Source organism: Semicossyphus pulcher, unplaced genomic scaffold (genome assembly GCF_022749685.1).
Source record: "Semicossyphus pulcher isolate SPU_LCO1_2020_fin unplaced genomic scaffold, fSemPul1.0.p SCAF_6, whole genome shotgun sequence".
Taxonomy (NCBI): domain Eukaryota; kingdom Metazoa; phylum Chordata; class Actinopteri; order Labriformes; family Labridae; genus Semicossyphus; species Semicossyphus pulcher.
The window spans coordinates 435,148-453,468 of NW_027211737.1; the positions used below are offsets into that span (position 1 = coordinate 435,148).

Genomic DNA, 18,321 nt, shown 5'->3' on the forward strand with positions numbered 1-18,321 from the left:
ACAGCATCCGGTCATTTCATATTAAACCCCATGTTCAGACCGGTACAGACTCCCAGACTTTTTTTCGTTTATTTTAAGATCAACACACTGAAATCTCGAAAAAATAACACTTTTAATCAAGTACTGTACTCCTCCATGGTGGAAGCACAAAAATCAATTATTTCCAAATGAGCAGATAATCAACCTCGGATGTGCAAACTGAACTGTAGTTTGTGTGTTGCTCTGCTAACATTGATGTTATCGCGTGATTTCTCAATTCCCGAGCGAAAATGTAGTTCTCCGGCGATCTTGTGATCTCGCGAATCCAGCTGCTTAGGCCAGTGCTCCGCTGCGCTGCGGACCAGACACGCTTCCTGTGTGCTAGGGCTCGCGCCGTTGACGGACTAGAAACGCGGTGCAGACAGAATGCGCCAGAGACGGATCCTGTGGAGTCGAAGGGTCAGGCTTTGCTTAGCCCAGGGGTCTCCAGAAGCAGCAGACAGGTACCGGGGTGGCCAGAATGGCTGTGGGTTCAGTTGTTGCAGAAGCAGAGTGTGGGAGATGTTCGGGGAGGCTATGGAGAAGAACTTTAGGCTTGCCTCAAGGAAGCAGCAACTGGGAGCCAGTGGAGGGATATGAACAGTGGAGTGAGTGGAGTTGTTTTGGGTTGATTGAAGAGCAGTCGCGCTGCTGCGTTCTGGATCATTTGCAGAGGTTTGAATGTGCTTGTAGCACGGCCTGGAATGTTAAATGATTTGTCGTGCAGCCCTAGCTTCATCTTGACTGGCTGACATGGGTCTTGGCAGGGCAGTGGATCTCTGCTCACAGGAACCGCACAGGGCGACAAAATAACCCATGTAAAACTGTGGTCATATATGGAACTGCAGCAAGGCTTGGTTAACATCAACAGGAGCAGAAACAAGTATGCCCCTGGACGTTTTACCCACATCCCAGCAGGCCAAAACAAAAGGAGCTGGCCCATAGACCCAAAATTGTTCAGCCCTGCTTTAAAATATTATTCACCACAACACTTGTTTAATACTAAAATTTAAAGTTGAATTCATTAACATCAAAATGCCATATCACTTAGTTCAATACACTCAGGGGTTTGCAGCAACTGTGTCTATCTTGTATGAGAACTTGACTGAAGAACTCCTTTGTCCCTCATGCCATCAGGCTGTACAACTCCTCACTTAGGGGGAGGAGGTAACAGGGACAGACTCTCTCACAAGCGGTAGCCACTAATTCAGCTCACAAAGTTAATAGTAGTTAACTTCTTTTATTCAATAGTAATATTATTTATTTCTCAAAGGGTCATATGTGCAATAAAAATCTGTCAATGTGCAATAATCTCTCACCACAGTGCAATAACCTAATACCACAGTGCAATAACCTAATTTAGTTTAATTGAACTATTACCCACTGTTTACTTGTACATTTTCTAAGAGTGTATATTTTATATATTTTGTTATCTAATTTTGTACTTTTTATATATATATATATATATATATATATATATATCGATAGATATATATATTTTGATCTTTATTTTTTACCCTCTGTGTGCTGATTCTTTCCTATTGTATTATACTGTATAAGCTGCTGGAGACTGAATTTCCCAGAGGGAGTCATCCCAAAGGGATCAATAAAGTTGAGTCTAAGTCTAAGTCTAAGTCTAAGAGGTAGTTTAAGTTGTCTATTGTTAGTTAATGTTGGATATGTTGTGTGACATTTTTGATTCAGTTTGCTGATTTGATGAATATTCTGTTCTTGTGTTAGCAAATCAGCATGCTACATTATCCCATAATTTCAACCCAAAAACACGATTGCAAAGTGTTTAAAGACATATAAACCAAAAATATACACATCAGTTACAAAATAGAATAAGAATGCCACTCTGATATCAAAAACAGTTTATGATATAAAACCAAAAGAATAAAAGTTAAAGGTATATAAAGTCAATTAAAAAGTTAGTCCATCAAGTTCTAAAAAAATTAACAATTAGTAGTGGGTGTAACGTGTTACAAAGTAACAATCACACTGTAATCATTACTTTTTTCTGTAACGCAGTAATGTAAGGCATTATTGACTTAAATTCAGTAATCACGTTACCGTTACTAATCAAACTATTATGTGATATGTAATAATATGTAAGGCAATATGTAACTCGTTATTTGCACTGCATAAGTTCTTCTTCTGCCTTTCATGCACACTCCCATAGTGCATGCTGCGAACGCAACAATTGCTTCACCTCACTTCACGACTTTGCTAGAGTCCAAACAGAGATAAGGCAAAATGGCAGATGATCACTTCGAATTTGTTGTTGTTTCTACAGTGGAATCGTTGTCTTTCAGAAACATACTCGGCAAAATACAGACAACTCCTTATTAGGACAGGGATTTATGCTGATATGTGATATTGTTTACTGGCAATTATGCGACAATGCATCTTATTTAAGTTTCCATTCGTCACATGCAATCATTCGTACACAATCACAGTGATGACTCTGGGATGCAAAAGAGTAACGCAAAAGTAATGTAACAAGTAATATAACAAATTACTCTCCATAGGGAGTAATTAAGTAAAGTAATGCATTATCTAAAAAAAAAAAAGTAACGAGTAATGTGTAATATGTGACTTTTGAGTAACGACCCCAGCACTGCACTAGAGGAGATTGTCCACTAATCCACTGCAGGTAGCGTCATTCCCCCTGCAGAATTTACAACGTGTGTCTGACTTTATACGGCATGTACATTTTGTTTTGAATTTAAATCAGTAATAATGTCACAGATGCTCTTAAGCTGACATATTTTCCAGCAAAGTAGCACTATTTTTAGAATTAAAAAAATGTTGTTATGTGTACATTTTGAGACCTACAATACGTATCAAAACTTATCTATATTGTTATTTAAATCTGGACTTACAGAGCCTTTCTGCAGTTCCTCACAGCTGGAATCAGTCTCAATCGTCCCTGATCAGATGTGCTGTACTTCTTCAGGTCCAACTCATCCACCACTTTCTCTGACATCTGCAGCATGTAGGCCAGAGCAGAGCAGTGGATCTCAGAGAGTTCCTTCCCTGATCTGTTCACTGACCTCAGGAATTCTTGGATCTCCCAATGTACTGAGTGGTCATTCATCTCCATCAGACAGTGGAAGATGTTGATGCTTCTGTCAGGAGAGATCTCATCACTGTTCATCTCATTTAGGTTATTGATGACCCTCTGGATCATTTCTGGGCTGCTGTCTGTCTGACTCAGCAGGCCTCTTAGGAGTCTTTGATTGGACTTCAAAGAGAGGCCATGAAGGAAGCGAACAAACAGGTCCAGGTGACCATTCTTACTTTCAAGGGATCTCTCCATGGCACTCCTCAGAAAGACATCCAGTGATTGGCAAGGGTTTCGAAAAAGCTTAGAAATCTTCTCAAGAAAAGACTCTGTGTTTGATTCCCTGAGTCTAATGTCTTTTAAGAAAACCTCCAGTACCTCTGTGTTCCTGTCTATGTAACAGTGGAGCATGTAGACTGCAGCCAGAAACTCTTGTATACTCAAATGAACGAAGCAGTAGACAGTTTTCTGGAAGATCACACACTCACTTTTGAAAATCTCTGTACAAACTCCTGAGTACACCGAGGCCTCTGTGACATCCAGACCTAACCGCTCCAGGTCTTCTTGGTAGAACATGATGTTTCCTGTCTCCAGATGTTCAAACGCCAGCCTCCCCAGCTTCAGAAGAACTTCCCTGTCAGCCTCCATCAGCTCCTGAGGACTCACCTGATGTCCCTCATCATACTTCTGCTTCTTCCTCTTTGTCTGAACCAGCAGGAAGTGGGAGTACATGTCAGTCAGGGTCTTGGGCAGCTCTCCTCTCTGGTCTGTGGTCAACATGTGCTCCAGAACTGTAGCAGTGATCCAGCAGAAGACTGGGATTAGACACATGATGTGGAGGCTCCTGGATGTCTTCATGTGTGAGATGATTCTGTTGGACAGCTCTTCATCCCTGAACCTCCTCCTGAAGTACTCCTCCTTCTGGGCGTCAGTGAAACCTTGTACTTCTGTTACCCTGTCAACGTATGTAGGAGGGATCTGATTGGCTGCTGCAGGTCGGGAAGTTATCCAGACGTGAGCTGAGGGAAGCAGCTTCCCCTCGATGAGATTCATCAACAGGACTTTGACTGATGACTTCTGTGAGACGTCAGACACAACCTGAGTGTTGGTGAAATCTAATGAAAGCCTGCTTTCATCCAGGCCATCAAAGATGAACAACAGTTTACAGACAGCGAGCGTCTCTGCTGTGAGCTTCTGTAATGTTGGATGGAAAAAATGGAGCAGCTTGAGAAGACTGTACTGCTGGTCTTTGATCAAGTTCAGCTCCCTGAAGGAAAGCAGAATCAGCAGACTGACATCTTGGTTCCCCGAGCCCTCTGCCCAGTCCAGAGTGAACTTCTGCACTGAGAAGGTTTTTCCAACACCAGCGACGCCGTTCGTCAGGACCACTCTGATTGGTCTCTGTTGGTCAGGTAAGGCTTTAAAGATTTCATGGCACTTGATTGGAGTCTCATGTAGGGTCTCCATCTTGAAAGCTCTCTCAAGCTGCCTGACCTCATGATGGGTGTTAACCTCTTCACTCTGTCCCTCAGTGATGTAGAGCTCAGTGTAGATTCTGTTGAGGAGGGTTCCACTTCCTGTTTCGTCAGTTCCTTCAGTCACACGTTCACATCTCCTCCTCAGACTGATCTTATGCTCATCTGAAACCTCCTGCAAAACACTATCTGCTGAAAGAGAAAAAAATATCCTGACTAAACTGACATTGTAAGCACTGCACACCAACTAAAGTCCCTGTAATAAATGAGAAAGTCCTGCTTTCAGACACAACGACATAAACAGAAAGATGTTCAGTCTTACTTTGTACAGAGCTGGTCTTCCCGGCTGTCTGAAGTCCTGTTCTTGTTACAGATCTTTCTCCACACTGGGGACAGGAGGAATCTCCAGATGAACCAGACTGGTCCCAGTGTGAGGTGATGCACTGTTTGCAGAACCAGCGTCCACAGCTGGTAGAAACTGGATCTCTCAGGATGTTCTGACATAAAACACAGCTGGACAGCAGCTCCTCCCCAGATATACTTCTTTTGTTCTTTCTGGGGAAACAAGAAAAATCCCTTAGATTATTAGTTATTGTTAAATTACATGTAAAATCAAAAACATCTGCTCTGAAACACAGTATGTCGCTGCAACGGCAGCCTGAAAATACTGACCTAAGAAATCAATCAATAATTCTCATTATTCTTTATTGAGGTTAGTGGCAGAGGGCAGAATGATTTTTTCAGACTGTATATTTAAGCTCCTCATCCTAAGATTTTGTCAAGTTGGTTATTTGATGGGTTGGTGGTTACAAAGTGATTCCCTTACTGTTTATCTGGTTCATTACTGAAGACTGGAGGAAATTCTTTAGACCGGCCACTCTTCATAGAGAGACAGCTGGACATAGGAGACTCTGCTCTGTCCTCCTCTTTGTCCCCACAATCACTCATCTTCTGCACTTCAGATTGAATTTAGGAAAATATACGTAGTGCATGCAAGTAATACAACCTGAGGACAAGAAGACAAACAAGACACAAAAAGAAAGAGTGTTAAATATGTGTTAAAATCAACCTGCAATCACAAAGATTCTGCATGTCTACTTCCATTAAATTAACATCACTCAGTATGACATCCTTCTCTGTTGACTCTAAATGGAGTCTCGACTATCGCCTGCAACTTTCTCTTTTATTCTTTTGTCTTCTTGTGTTGCTGAATCATAAAGGTCCAGGTTGATTATTTCTTCTTCAGTCTGATCAAGTCGGATAATCTTGCAATAATTGTTACTTCTTGACAAGCTTCCCATGTGCTGTATGCATGTTGCTGCATGTTTTTCCTGAAACAGAAAACATATTTTGGCTTTGCTGTTCCGTTTAAATTGACGATGTTATAGGTTCAAAAGCTAAATGACACTAGTCCTTGGTACAAGTTGAAAGGTAATGTAAATATCATGGTCTCAGAATGTTGTGATTTATCCTAAGTGCTTAACACTCTGGTTTTGCATATAACCATATTACTGCTTTTTACAGTAGTAATTCCCACTGTATATTCAATTTGCACAATTTTAAACACTCATATTACACCGATTATTACACTCATAAACCCATTTTATAACCAACTGTATAACCCCTTTCTTGCCATTCCCATTACCTCAGTATCTCTGCCCATTCACTCACCTGCTCCCCATTCCCAAGATTAAACTAGCAATATGTATTCCGGTGGGTTTCCACTCTGTCTTTGACTGATAGTTCCACCTTCCTCCTTGTCTGCCTGACTGTGAATGCCTGAGCACCACCTCACTGTGGTTTGCTTTGCCTCTATTCTGATTTGTCTGACTGACTGCCTGGTATGTGCCCCGTCCTGTTTTTGAACTGATCAGAACATTTGACATACCCATCTGTCTCTACAATCCTGCATTAAATCATGACAACTACAAGACGTTGAACCTTAGACCTTCAATATAAATACAATATGTTAGGTTATAATTAAAACCCATCCTGATTCTTATAAAAGAAAAATTGTATCTAGCTGGGTATAAAACAATGTTCTGAATGCCTGGAAAGTTTAATTCCTGTCAAAACAACCGGCCTTTTAAGCCTCAGATGTTTAATGACCGTATTAAGTGATAATCTTTTACTATGTTGCATTATTTTGTCATGTGTATGAGTGGCTGAGGAAATATTCACTTGGAAATTGTAAAACAAACCTGTCATCATCTGGACTTCAGTTAAAAAGATAACCAGTAACACTAACTTTGAGCTCAGACCACAAGAATCATGACAAACAAGTCTGTTCAAGTGTCTGTAAGGGTTTACTCTGTAAACAGCATCTATCTACTGTATATCTGCCCATGTCGCAGGACTCAGAGGGAGAGGGATCCCTCATTAACAGATTAACCAGAGACTTTGAATGTAAAACAATAATGTTAAATGAACAGTCATCGTGGACCGGACATCTTTTTTCTCCCTCTGCTCTGTTGACTAAAAATAGAGTCTGAACTTTGACAAAAAACTTTCACTTTTATATTTTCATTGTCTGTCTCCAGTTAAACTGATATCACCAGGTCAGAGTTTCTCCTCTCATGCGGTTTACTGGAAATGACGTGTGTTTACCTTTTAGCTCAGGTTTCTTCATGATCATCGGCCTCTTCTTAGCTCAGTTTGGACAGTTTTGCTTGTGTAGGGATCATCAGCCCCACATGTATAACACTCTTTGTGCATTTTAATCAATATATAGGGGTTAGTTTTATTAAATCAACAATTAAATTCAATCAAGTTTGTGGAGTTTTTTGTGTTCCCACTGTACTGACTGACCTAGGTTAACTGCCCTATATTTACTTGCCTCTTACTTATCTGCATTAGAATTGAGCTTTTACAGTTTATTTTTTTGTACTTTGGGAACACTTTAGGACAATGAAATACGACTAGGATTCACTCATCTCGATAAGAGCAGCTCACCACTTTGTTAACTCTCCTCTTGCTGACTCTGCTACGGTTGTGGTTTTAAGACGCAAACAGCTTCCATGCCAGCAGTAAACTGGAAGCTGTGATTTTCTTCATTACACCGTGCCTCGCTAAATCCTGGAAAGCCAGACCTCTGTGTCCGCTTCAGTTTCTAGTTGGATGTTAGATGTGATGTACTGGAAGTCTACATTAAAAAAAAGAAACGGGGCAGGGGGTCCTTTGCACAGACCTGATTACTTGAACTAATCATATTAATCCTGATGCTGCCTTCCATGTTGTAGGAACAGCAACATGGCTTTGGCTGTGGCTCAGTGGTAGAGTCGGTCGTCTTTCAATCGGAAGTTTGGAGGTTCGATCCCCAGCTCCTTCAGGCTACATGTCGAAGTGTCCTTGGGCAAGACACTGAACCCCAAATTGCTCCCGGTGGCATAGCCAACGGGTATGAATATGATACTTTACGTACACTGGGCACTTTAGGTAGCAGCCTCTGCCATCAGTGTATGAATGTGTGTATGAATGGGTGAATGTGACATGTAGTGTAAAAGCAGCTTTGAGTGGTCGCAAAGACTAGAAAAGGGCTATATAAGTACAGTCCATTTACCATTTACCGGCAATGGGAAAGGGGACAATAGGCATCTATACGCGGGTCTTTCCGGGTCTGAAAACCCTGCGTCAACGCACTAATTTTGGTGGGAAAAGGTATTACAGGTTATTCTATCTGCTTAGGAGACTCAGGTCTTTTGGTGTGGAGGGGGCACTTCTGAAGTCCTTCTTTGACTCTGTGGTAGCATCAGCCATCTTCATTGGAGTAGTCTGCTGGGGCAGCAGCATCTCTGCTGCTGACAGGAATAGACTAAACAAACTGTGAGAAGGCCAGCTTGACCCTGTGGAGGTGGTGGTTGACAGGAGAATGATGGCCAAGCTGTCATCTCTGATGGACAACACGTCCCATCCCTTGCAGGAGACACTAACCACCACTGGGAAGCTCGTACAGTGATAGGCTCCTTCACCCCCGGTGTCTCAAAGAGAGTAGTGGTGGATCGATCCAAATATCGATAATATCAATACCAACGTTGGTATTGATATTGATCAATACCAGTGTAATGAGATAGATACTTTAGTTTCAGTTTCTCTCCTGTATGCACTGCTGCAGTTTCATCAAAGAGGCGACCTGGCTGTCTGTGTCTGTTTAAGTGCCGCTGCTTCCAAGTGCCGCTCCTGTCACAGTGTGGAGCAGGCACACTTTGCTCCTCCTCCCCCCTCTTGTATTTTGATGCGGGAGCATCACGTGACTCAGCGGCGCCAGGCAAACAAGCAAGCAAGCAGTCTCAGCCAGGCAGGCCTGGTCAGCAGCACACACACTCAAGCAGCACAGAGACGGAGCAGAGGAATGGCAGAGAGGAAGAGGAGCTCCGTGTGGCAATATTTTCAGGATGAAAGTGATACAATAGCACGCTGTATGATTTGTAAAAGCCTGTAAGATACAGTGGAAACACAACAAATTTATGCAAGCATTTCAAAAACCATGCAATAGAAAACACCAAGCTACAGAAACGGAGAGAGGAGGAGAGAAATCCCCCACCCCATGGCCCTGACAGACCCAGACCCCCGACCCGGAGGCAGAGATCATTGGCAGAAGCCTTTAAGTCTGGCAGAGAAAATCCAGGTAGATTACATTGGTGAAAGTAATATTTTAGTCATCTTTGGCATTAGTTAATATAACTTATAAAAATAAGTGCAACTGGTCATTTGTTACTTTAGCCAACTCATAAGAATTAGTTTGAATTTGTTCTTGAGTGATAATTTTGTGCACTTATTTTAAAAAAAAAAATGTATTGGGAAAAATTGTTTTGTTACTGTTTATTATTATGATGATAAAGTAGTTTCTATTTACCTATAAACTTTCCCAAATTCTGTCCTGGGTTTTAACTAATTAATAACCCAAAGGAAAAATCACAAAAACACTTAAAGGTCATGAAAATTAATTCAGATTTAGCAATTTGATGATGCATCCACCTTAATTATTAAAAAGTATCGGTATCGGTATTGGTATCGGCGATACTGGCCCTGTATTACTTGGTATTGGATCGATACCAAATCTTGCAGTATCGCACACCACTAACGGAGAGATACCACAGGTCTTTTCTTCCTGTCGTTGTCAGGCTCTATAATCAACAGTATACTCTCTATAATCTACATGTGCAATACTTATTTTTATTCATTAATGTGCAATATCACTTCACTTCATCTCACTTCTCAACATGTGCAATACTTTGATAGTAATGTTGCACTATTCACTTTCCTGCTGTAACACTGTAACACTGTAAATGTCACCGTTGTGGGATGAATATCTTATCTTATCTTATCACAGTATTTGTTGTTGCTCCTTGTCAGACCAACGGAATTACTTTTACCTTTCTTGTTGACCAAAGGCTCTTTCTCCCTCATCTTGGCTCGGACCGAACTACATGCCACTACAGCCTGCCAGCCTGGCGAGTGAGTGTGGGTGGGGCAAATGTCACTGCTGAGGAAAAGGGGTGCGCTGGATTTATATCACAGGGCAAAAAGGGAGTGTCATTGCGAAACGGAGTGCGGCAAAATAATCATTTTAACTCGATTTTTTAAAAATAATTGTTGGAAGCGTAATTGAGATTAAAATTATATTAATCGACAGCCCTAGTGTGTATTTGTGTTTGGTAATAGGTAACGTGATAGGTCAGGTGTTTATAGGTCACTGGATGTAAATGGACTGGACTATAGCGCTTTTCTAGTCTTTGCGACCACTCAAAGCTGCTTTTACATTACATGTCACATTCATACACTGATGGGAGAGGCTGCTACCTAAAGTGCCCAACTGTTAATCAGTTATCACATTCATACCTGATGACACTTCGACATATAGCCTGAGGGAGATGGGGATCGAACCTCCGACCTCCTTCCGATTGAAATACAATCGACTCTACCACTGAGCCACAGCCGCCCCCTAATGTAGGAAGTTAGTGACATAGTGACAGACATAACAGCATTGGACATATCATCACTCATATCATCAAACGGTATCACTTTGTCTGCTCATCATCTTTGCAATAAACAGGAACATGACCCAAATATATTTTCATTCTGGACATAAATCATTGGATACCAGAAAGACCTTGTTAACATGTATCTGTTCTACCATGTTCTTTACGGCAAATATGTTTTGGAGGTAATCCCCGAACTGGGGGTGACGCATGCGCAGTCGAGTGTGCTATGCCGTCGGTGCGGTGAGACTGTAAAAGGTAACGGTGTGTGTGTTAACCGTAAAATAAAAGTCTCTGAACAGAATAAATGTTGTGTTTATTAACGTTAACAATGGTAGCAGAGGATGGCTGCTAGTTATACAGTTCTGCCGAAGTTCGATGAAGCCAGGACATATGAAAGCTGGAAGAATTAAGTTAATATCTGGACGCGAGTTACCGAACTAGACAAAAAGAAACAAGCCCGTGCTGTTGGGGCTTGAGGGGAGAGCCAGGAAATCAGCCATGGAAATACCCGCAGAAGATTTGGACAGTGATAACGGTATGGCTACACTGTGAGCAAAGTTGGACAGCATGTTCCTGAAGGAGGAAAAAAGACCACGCATACGAAGCGTATTCTCATTTTGAGGGAATTACAAAAGACAGCTCTGTTTCCATGGCGGACTACATTGTAGACAGCGTTACAACCGAAAGAAAAAGTATAGCATGACTCTTCCTGATGCTGTGTTAGCCTTTAAGCTGTTGGACACGGCATGTTTGGATGAAAAAAAAAGGCAACTAGCATTGACAGCGTGCACGGAGTTAACGTTCTCATCTATGAAGTCGGGACTGAAGAGAATCTTCGGAGGAAAGACGTCAGGTTCGTCTGAGGGAATATAAGTGAATCAGGATGTAGCGTTCTTTGCAGAACAAAGACAGCAAGGAAAAGGTAAACGCAATATTACCTTAAGAGGTCAGAATGCGCCATTTGTCAGAGTACCTTTCTTTGGGCCAAGGTCTGTCCTCACAAGAGTGCACATGTAAGACTAACTGAAAATGTAGAAGAATGTAACTTAACACTGTTTACAAAAGCCTCCATGTCCAAGTCAGAGATTTTCTTGACTGAATCTTTGGGATCAGCTATTATCGACACTGCTTGTACTCGTACAGTATGTGGAGAGAAATGGCTAGAATGCTACGTTAATGACCTCAGCCAAGGACAAGTCAACCTCTCTCTGTAAACAGAAACCCCCAGCTGTAGGCCTTTTCGTTTTGGAGATGGAAATGTATATTCCAACAGAAAAGTGAAACTACCTGCCAAAATGGGACAGACAAAATGTTACATTGAAACTGAAGTAGTCCAAGCTGAAATCCCACTGCTGAGTAAAGCATCCTGAAAAAAAGTAGGAACTGTTTTGGACATGGAAAACGACAGAGCTGTTATGTTCAAGCAACCTGTTTTCCTTGAATTCACCAGTTCTGGACACTACTGTGTAGACATTAGAGATAAAGAGAAAAATAAGACAGAAGACAAGGTCCTTACAGCGACAGAAAACATGTCCCCAGATGAAAAAACGGAAAGCTCTTCTGAAGCTGCATTAACAGTTTGACCATGCATCAGCAGACAGACTACAGAGACTTCTTCACAGCTCGGGAAATAAAGACAAAGAATGTACTACTATTGTGCAAGAAATAGTACATAACTGTGACATATGCCAGAGGCACAGCAAGACAAAGCCAAAACCTGCTGTGGGTTTGCCTTTGGCTTCAATCAATCAATCAAATTTTATTTGTATAGCGCCAAATCATAACCAGGGTTATCTCGAGACACTTTACAGAAAGAGCAGGTCTAGACCGACTCTTTGTTAAGTTATTTAAAGAGAGGCCCAACATCAATCCACCATGAGTAGCACTTAGCAATTCGGCACATTGGCAAGGAAAAATTTCCTTTTAACAGGCAGAAACCTCGAGCAGAACCAGACTCATGTTGAACAGCCATCTGCCTCGACTGGATGGGCCGAAAATGGGATAGAAGGAGATGCAGGATAGAGACAGGCAAAGAGAGCAACAACAACATATGTTCTTGTTACCACAACAACATATGTCCTTGTTACATGAACAACAACAGACACATACTTATGGTTGCAATGCCAATAATAGTGGTAGACTAGGGTGAAGATTGGCTAAATAAATAAATAAATAAATAAATTAGCAAGAGAAGCAGAGTAATGATAAAGGCTGAGGTAATCGTAATTGTAACAGTTGAAGTCAACAGGTCTACTATTAGCATTAGCAGCAACAATAATGATACTATGGGGAAGGCTGATGTTAGTAGTTGTTGCAGTCGAGCAGGTCCACAGCAGCAGGTGGTCTGCAGCAACGATCCTCAGGAACCTTCAAGACAAGGGAGCACAAGAACTCCCGGGAAGATATGTGGTTAGTAATGTTAATGGGACCAGAAGATACAGAGTTAATGAGCTGCATTAATATGACAGAGAGAGAGAGAGAGTCAGAGAGAGAGTCAGAGAGAGAGGAAGAGAGAGAGAGAGAGAGAGTCAGAGAGTCAGAGAGAGAGAGAGAGAGGAGCTTGGTGTGTCAGATCCCCCCGGCAGTCTAAGCCTATAGCAGCATAACTATGGGCTAGTCCAAGCCTGAGCCAGCCCTAACTATAAGCTTTATCAAAGAGGAAAGTTGTAAGTCTTCTCTTAAAAGAAGAGAGGGTGTCTGCCTCCCGGACCTTGGCTGGTAGATTGTTCCAGAGGAGGGGGGCCTGGTAATTCAAGGCTCTACCTCCAACACTACTCTTAGAGACTTTAGGTACCACAAGCAGGCCTGCATCCTGGGAGCGCAATGTTCTAGAGGGGTAATATGGCACTATGAGCTCTTTAAGATATGATGGTGCCTGACCATTAAGAGCTTTGTAAGTAAGAAGAAGGATTTTAAATTCTATTCTAGATTTTACAGGAAGCCAGTGCAGAGAGGCTAATACAGGAGAGATGTGATCTCTCTTCCTAGTTCTTGTCAGCACACGTGCTGCAGCATTTTGTACCAGCTGCAGAGTTTTTAGTGACTTATTAGGGCAGCCTGATAGTAACGAGTTACAATAATCCAACCTGGAAGTAACGAATGCATGGACTGGTTTTTCTGCATCGTTTTGAGACAAGATGTGTCTGATTTTTGTTGCGAAGATGAAAGAAAGCTGTCCTTGATATTTGTTTTATGTGGGAGATGAAGGACATATCCTGATCAAATAGAACTCCCAGATTCCTGACAGTAGTGCTGGATGCCAGGCTGATGCCATCTAGGGGAGCTATATCATTAGAGAAAGAATCTCTGAGGTGTTTGGGCCGAGCACAATAACTTCAGTTTTGTCTGAGTTAAGTAGCAGAAAATTTCTTGTCATCCAGATCTTTATGTCCTTAAGGCATGCTTCTAGTTTAGATAGCTGATTGGTTTTCGTCTGGCTTCATTGATAAGTATAATTGAGTATCATCTGCATAACAATGAAAATTAATGGAGTGTTTCCTCATGATATTACCCAGAGGAAGCATATATAAGGTAAAACAAATCGGTCCGAGCACAGAACCTTGTGGAACTCCATGACTAACTTTGGTGTGCATAGAGGACACATCATGAACATTAACAAACTGAGATCGATCTGATGAATAAGATTTAAACCAACTTAGTGCAGATCCTGTAATGCCAATTAAATGTTCTAATCTCTGTAACAGGATGTGATGGTCTATCGTGTCGAAAGCGGCACTAAGATCTAACAGGACGAGTACAGAGAGAAGTCCTCTGTCTGAAGCAGTAAGTAGATCATTTGAAACTCGCACAAGTGCTGTCTCAGTGCTATGGTGGACTCTAAATCCTGACTGAAAGTCCTCAAATAAACTGTTGTTATGAAGAAAGTCACATAATTGATTAGCGACTGCTTTCTCAAGGATCTTTGAGATAAAAGGAAGGTTAGATATAGGTCTTTAGTTAGCTAAGGTGCCTGAATCTAGGGTAGGCTTTTTAAGAAGTGGCTTAATTACAGCTAGTTTAAAAGACTGGGGTACATAGCCAGTCGATAAAGACATATTGATCATATCTAGTAAAGAAGTGCAAATTGAGGGAAGGACTTCCTTAAGCAGCTTGGTTGGAATCGGGTCTAAAAGACAGGTTGATGGTTTGGACGAAGATATCAGAGAATTTAGCTCAGGAAGGTCAATTGGAGAAAAACAGTCAAGGTAAACATCAGGTTTTTGAGCAGTTTCCAAAGATACATCTGCACCAGTTAACGGCAGGAGGTTACAAATTTTGTCTCTAATCTTTAGGATTTTGTCATTAAAGAAGCTCATGAAATCATCACTGCTGAGGCCTATAGGAATACTTGGCTCAGTGGAGCTGTGACTCTCTGTCAGCCTGGCTACAGTGCTGAAAAGGTACCTGGGATTGTTTTTATGTTCTTCTATGAGGGAGGAGTAGTAGACACCTCGAGCATGCCGTAGGGCCTTCCTGTATTTATTAAGACTATTTTGCCAGAGTAAACGAGACTCTTCTGTTTTGGTGGATCGCCACATTCTTTCAAATTTACGCCACATTTGCTTCAAGTTACGAGTTTCTGAGTCATACCATGGAGCTAGCCTCTGTCGTTTAATAATCTTCTTTTTTAAGGGGGCAATCGAGTCTAGAGTACTTCTCAGCAAACCTGCAGTACTATCAACAAACTGATCAAGCTGAGAGGGACTAACATTAGCATCAGAGCTTTCTGTAGTAAACAGATGTGGTAAGAATTAAAAGCAGCTGGAATTGTTTCCTTAAATTTAGCTACAGTCTTATCAGACAAACATCTTGTGAGTACATTTTTGTTAACTGGAGAGTAGTCGGTTAATAGGCAATCGAATGTTACTAAATAGTGATCTGATAAAAGAGGATTTTGTGGGAAGACAATTAAGTTTTCGGTTTCAAGGCCATAAGCTAGAACAAGGTGGAGGGTGTGGTTAAAGCGGTGAGTAGGCTGGTTTACACTTTGAGTGAAACCAATAGAGTCCAAAAGGGACATAAATGCCATGCTAAGACTATCATTATCAACATCTACATGAATTTTGAAGTCCCCTACGATAATTATTTTATCTGAACTCAGGACTAAATCTGATAAAAACTCTGTATGCGCCAGGAGGGCGGTATACTATCACAAATAATATAAAAAATAATAAGAATTATATTCTTCTTTCTGCTCCTTTCCTTTCCTTTCCTTTTCAGACATGAAGGGTATATATTTTTTATTTGAAATGTGTATTGCGGATTTGTGTACCGGTTTTGTGGTATGTTGTGCATTTTTCATGGTTGTACTTCCAAGGTTCTTGTACCTTTTCCAAAACCTTCCTATCTATTTACCATTGTCTTTCTTTAAACAACTGGATTCAGCTATCCTTTTGTTTGTCTGGGCAAACAAACCCCCTCGCATCTCTAAAGCCCACTTACAGAAGAATGTAAACAGGGGTGGCCTCGGCCTACCTGTATTTAGGCATTATTACTGGGCTGCAAATGCGAGGGCTCTTTCCTTCTGGCAATGGGGCTCGCCTGGTGATGACTGGCCTGCTGTCTCCCCACTCTGGTTGAAAATCGAATCCATGTCAGTTACAGAAACCTCTCTCCCAGTGCTGCTCTTTTCCAGAGCACAGCCTTCCAACAAACTACTTGGTCATAACTTCATTCTCACAAACTCCCTGAAGATTTTGAATCAATTAAAATGTCTCAGTACACACACCTATTGCGGACTGGGGGTGATGGACAGGGTGCTTCTGGACTGGAGGGAGAGGGGACTGTAATGTATTGGAGATCTTTACATAGATAATAAATTTGCTTCATTCCTTCAGCTCCAAGCTAAATATCACCTTCCTCAACCACATTTATACCGATACATTCAAGTCAGGCATTTTGTACGGGAGTGTATTCCAGAAATCGCGACTAAACCAAAGATCCACATTTTTTATGATTTACTTCTCTCACAGCCAAACTCCAAACATTTGATCTCCCGCTTCATCACTGTTTTTATGGTACCAACAGATGCCAGTCATCTGAGGGAGGCCTGGGCTGAAGAACTGGGCGTTCCAGTGTCAGAGGAACTGTGGGAGGAGGGCCTGTCCAGTATACAGAGCTGTTCTATCAATTCTAGATATAGACTGATTCAATTTAAAGTATTACACAGGCTGCATTACTCTTAACTAAACTTAAACTAAACTCAGTAAGATATTTGAATCAGTTTCTCCCATGTGTGACAGATGCGGTACGCCGAGGGATCACAATCACACTTATTCTGGCACTGTCCAGAACTAGCCAATTTCTGGTATGACATATTTAATTGGTTTTCAAAACAATACAAAATAAGCATTCAGCCAGACTGTAACTTAGTAATATTTGGTTGCTCCGACAGGACAATGGCCCTTCCCTCCCATCAAAAGCAGGCTCTCAAGGCAGGCATTGTTGCAGCTAAAAAAAGTATATTATTAAACTGGAAGTCTCCATTGTCCCCATGTTTCAGAAGGTGGCTCAACGAAATGCTTTCTATTGCTAAGATGGAACAGATTCGTTTTAGCATTAAAACAAATCTGAACTCACAAAACTATTTCCTTAAGATGTGGAAGCCGTTTTTGACGTCGCTTGATGAGACCTAACTGTATAACTCATGAGCTCTGCTGCTATGTTGTATCTATACTCTGTAAAAACTCTGCCCTATCCTGCATACTGACTGATATTCTGGCAGTCTCCCACCTATGTGTTTTTGTTTTGTTTGGTTTTGTTTTTCTGTTTTATTGTTGTTGTTTTTTTTGTTTTCTTGTTGTTTTTTGTTTTCTTGTACCCTTGATATGAATCCCCTCTTTCTATCTGTTATTTTGTGTAATGGTACTGGGAGCTTTTTGTCTGTTGTGTGTGTTTGTTTTATTGTAAAAGGTAAAAGTCAAAATAAAATAATCCCCAAAAAAAGAAGCACAGTGAAGCAACGCTTAAGGTATGTGTCTATTGTTGGATTTATTTACAAAGCGTTCATAATATGAGGGTCAAGAAACAGTACTGAATTTCCCTGTCTACAAATCATATAAAGAAAACAATACTATTGTGTATTGGAACTGTATTTCAAATCGCATCTGGAATGAAAAATAACTGTCATGCTCATCATACTGTATACCACATGGCAGACCTTGCCAATTTCCTAATTAAGCTATGTTTTGTTTACTGTAAAGCAATAATTGTTGAAGTTTGTTGTTTATTAGCACTAGGGATGTTGAGGAAGGGTTGAGGAGGTTTACTAGAAACAATTAAACTTTGCTTTGTTACTAACTGTGATTAGTTTAATGCTGCACAAACCAGCATGGACTGACCCCAACTCTCTACTGACCTCTTACTGTGAATCTGAAGGTCCTGCTTTATTAGCTACTGAATACTGGAGGATTACCTTTAGACTGGTCACTCTTCATAGAGAGACGGTTGGACATAGGGGACTCTGCTCTGTCCTCCTCTTTGTCCCCACAATCACTCATCTTACTGCAAATATACGTAGTGCATGCAAGTAATACAACCTGAGGACAAGAAGACAAACAGGAAGGGTATTAAGTAGAGATGGTCATCCTCCAGAGAGCATTGCCTGATGTGATAATTTATGTGACCTGCAATCACAAAGATTCTGTGTGTCTATTCCCATTAAATTGTCGTCCCTCAGTATGACATCCTTCTCTGTTGACTCTAAATTGAGTCTCGACTATCAGCCTGCAACTTTGTCATTTATAGTTTTTAGGGATGCACGATATTGGATTATCCAATA

General features: G+C 41.2%; 1 pseudogene; it reads right to left on the reverse strand.

Annotated features, from left to right (window-relative positions):
• Positions 1-1,944: 1,944 nt before the first annotated feature.
• On the reverse strand, positions 1,945-18,040 carry LOC138610223 (protein NLRC3-like; annotated as a pseudogene).
• Positions 18,041-18,321: the final 281 nt, after the last annotated feature.